The sequence below is a fragment of the Hippoglossus stenolepis genome, chromosome 20 (assembly GCF_022539355.2).
Source record: "Hippoglossus stenolepis isolate QCI-W04-F060 chromosome 20, HSTE1.2, whole genome shotgun sequence".
Taxonomy (NCBI): domain Eukaryota; kingdom Metazoa; phylum Chordata; class Actinopteri; order Pleuronectiformes; family Pleuronectidae; genus Hippoglossus; species Hippoglossus stenolepis.
In genome coordinates, this window is record NC_061502.1 from 9,633,883 (window position 1) to 9,637,610 (window position 3,728).

Consider the following 3,728-nt stretch of genomic DNA (forward strand, 5'->3'; position numbering starts at 1 on the left):
TGTGGAGCCAATGACTAGTCTCTCCTCTTGTGCCGCTGGATATCTGCACAACCAAAGGGATGCAAAGAGGGCGCAGCTCTCCGGTGACGTGTTTTCCTCAGGCTTCCAGTGAGAATTTCTGCAGTCAGAGAATCGTTAACATGGAGCCCTGTTCCTTCACACTACTATTGGGATATCTTAGCAGCTCTCAAGTGCAGATATGCGTCACCAAAGAGTAAAACACCCAGAGAAACATCCCTGTGTGCACAAAAGAGCCTGTTTAACCGTCTCTGGAACTCTTTGTGCCTCATAGATTAGACACTGCAGGACTTCACTGGCTGAGCATCTCCGTCAAAAGATCGACCGATCAAGGAATGTCAGACTTCATTTTTCTATGATTACTTCATGGTGCATTTGGAGAAGATTTTCAGCGAAGATGGAGGCTTGATGCGAGAATCGGCTGGAGTCAAGATCGTCAGCACACACCACACATTTTCCTCTGAATGTTAAATATCATCACATACAGTATGTGCATGTGTACAGCAGACACATACACACAGATAGACCTTAAGAAATGCATATGTGAATACACACATGCATGAAGACACACACACACACACACGCTTATAACATACAACCACTTAACTTTTTTAATGTGAATCTTAATGTTTACAACAGACAGAACGACTGAGAGACAGGCAGGAGGTGAAGAGACACTTTTTAGCTGCAGCATCCCAAAAAGGCCAGTGGGTGTTTTCTCTCACAGTAGTTTAGGACAGGACCATTGTTCCAGACGTGTTTCTTCACTGTCTTAATATTTTGTCTTCCATCCAAGACAGACGGGGAGAGGGACATAGAGACAAACCGTGACAGCCGCTGAAGAGCAACCAAGGTCAGGCAGTAGTTTCCCCGTCCACCTCGGCCCTCTTGGAGACATCTCAACCAGCTCTTTCAGCAGCATTTTCCCCATAAAAATGCTGGAAGCCAGATAAAACTGTTCAGCCTTATCATCTGCAGCATCCAGCTCTTTTGAATAACAGAAATAGCTCAAACACAGCCCAAATCATCCACAGGCAATGCTCACATATAGAGAAAAACACACCTTCTACACAAATGACAATCACAGTCAAAGCGGCCTGAGTTTCGTCAAGGATTTGAAATTCTATCTTAAAAAATTTAACGAAAAAGCTGAAGAGTATTGTCGTCGTCATGTGGGAACAGAGACGCCTCCAACTTTGACAATTATTCAATTGTTTATTTATCATTGTTTATATATAATGCAACTCAGACCCCTGGTGAAGGAAAGGGAAAAGACAGAGGCTGTAACGATCCACCCTCGCCCGCAGACTCACAAGGACAAAAACGATACCAGAGAAATGTCAGAGACGTGGCGGCTCCACCCCTGTTCCCCTCTCCACTCATATTATAATGTCGAAAGTGCCAACTGAAACGCCACATGGACATCTGTGATGCCTGGATTCTGAACATCACAGACTGGGTCCTAAAATAGTGGGTCTCGAGTTCATTTTTTTTCTCTGGTCCCCCAAAAAAACGAGGATATCTAAAATTTTCCATTCAAGTAGATCCTCTGTTTCTGTTTTGTTCTATTCTGAAAATCAACCGAGTCCTTCTGGAAATGAGGCTAAACATGTTGCATTTGTGTTGCGATAACTGGACGAAACATTTGAGGCCTTCTTCATCAACAGAGGAACATTTTTTTGTGGGGAAAACAGCGGCTGCTCTTGACAGGACAGAATAACAGAGCATTTCCCTTTTCCAACTGATATCAAAGTCCACCGTCCACCTTCCTCTGCCAGTTATCTTGAACAGTTTTATCTGAGCCGCTGCCCCGCGAGGCTCCACTGACGGTCGCTCTGGAGGACAGAAACAACATGTTGTGTGTTTGCATGAGGTGTTTCCAAAACTGTCGCGTATTTAATCTCATGCTGCGTGTGACTAACTAGCTACTTAAAAATGGGAACTGTTTGGTTTGTTGAATGCTCCTCAGCTCTCTTCAAAGAGTCCTAAATGTGAACTTTGTGATTTTTTTCTATAAATAACAGTCGCAAAATGTCCGTCGAGTAACGGAGGAAAATAGCTACGACAGTGTAAAACAAACACAAAATGTAACTTTGAACTTCTAGACGTTTTTTAATAACATGTGGCCGTGTTTACTGTTTTTTCTAGTTGACTACTAATGTATGATGTTGTGTACAAGTGGGACTACTATGTTTAATTTCTTCTAATTGTACAGTTATTTGAAAGGAGAGAGTAAGAGGAGAATGGGAGGAAAGAGAATTAGTTGCACTATAGTCTATGATATTTTCATTAAACGTTCTGTCACTTCAGCCCATAATTAACATTTATTAATTTATATATAAATTGTTAAACACACATTACTTTTTAATAAACTAAATCACTGCAACGGTAATGTCTTTCTGGAAATTTCAAATCAGCAACTGTGAAAAGGGTCTGTTATTAAGAGGCTTCATTGAAAAAGATGGTTGTTTAAGTCATTAGCAAATTACACTATTTGAATTGAAAGTGAATTTATTAGTGAATTTATTAGTCTTAATGTGGTTAGATCAATTTAAAATTACCTGGCACTGTGGAATATCGACCTAAACAGAAAGCATTTCAGATTTATGATGTGACCCAACTGTGTGTGTGTCTGTGTGTGCGTGTGTGTGTGTGAGACCACGGGATATTGTTTATTGTGTCTTGGTGAACTCAACGACTCTTAACCCAGAACCTCCTGAGTAATGACCTGCTCTGAACTCAACACACATTTCAACTAGAGGAAGAACTCATTGAGGAGCAATAACAACATAAGTGATGATAAAGCTATAATCTACATTGTGCACTATCTATACAGCTTTTGTCTGTCGAAAGAAAAAAATACACTTCTGTTCATAGAGAGCAAAAAAAAAAATTCAAGAACATGAAACCAAACTATTATTTTGTTAAAAACATTTACTCAAACCATTGTTCTTATTTATCTTATCCATATCTAACTACTCCATTCTGAAGCTTGACAGTTGTGACCTACAGTGCATTTTAGTATTGAGTAAATGTATTAATAATATTTGGAATGGAAAACTATGTATTTTGCTAGTCTGAAAACTAAATTTGCATTTTATGAATTGAATTCAGAATTGTTAGCTATCATCATCCCTATCACTAATTAAAGAAGCTGAATTTTTAGGGTCTCAAAGTATTGCCAATGGTGCTTGTTCAAGTGGTTTACTATGGGAATACAGATGTAAATGGAAAAGGGGTATTAAGTCAATAATTTGCACTACATGATTACGCACAAGAAAAATAGTTGTTTGGGACCCACGAATGAACCCTGAGGTACTCCAACCAGCTTAGCTTCTTAATTTAGCAACCTGGTGCTAATTGTAGAGAGTATAAAAGCATTAGTTTCACGCTTTGTAAAAGTGCATTTGCTTTCATTTAATCTGCGATTAATATAAATCAGCTCTCAGAATGCAATAACACATAATCCTGATACATTAAGAAACAACCCCACTGTCAGTGCTCTAATGCAGGATTATGCTGCTAGTACTAACTACCAGTGGAAAAAAACTCCAATCTTCCTCTGTGACTCTGGGTTGATTTGTTAACGTTCACCACTGACGAGAACCATTTACGTTGATTTACCTCATCTTTTTCTGATGGTTTCCCACAGGTGACTGACTGTACATAAACTAGACAGTTGGGAATAAAGTAGACAGTGAAGAAGTCAA

At 39.5% G+C, this 3,728-nt stretch overlaps 1 protein-coding gene across 1 annotated transcript in view; it reads left to right on the top strand.

Annotated features, from left to right (window-relative positions):
- nkain2 (sodium/potassium transporting ATPase interacting 2) overlaps positions 1-3,728 on the top strand; it is an 82,543-nt gene extending 78,815 nt beyond the window's left edge. The window contains exon 7 of the mRNA XM_035143856.2: positions 1-3,728. This exon is cut by the window's left edge and continues 309 nt beyond it. The gene's annotated coding sequence lies outside the window, so the exon portion shown is untranslated.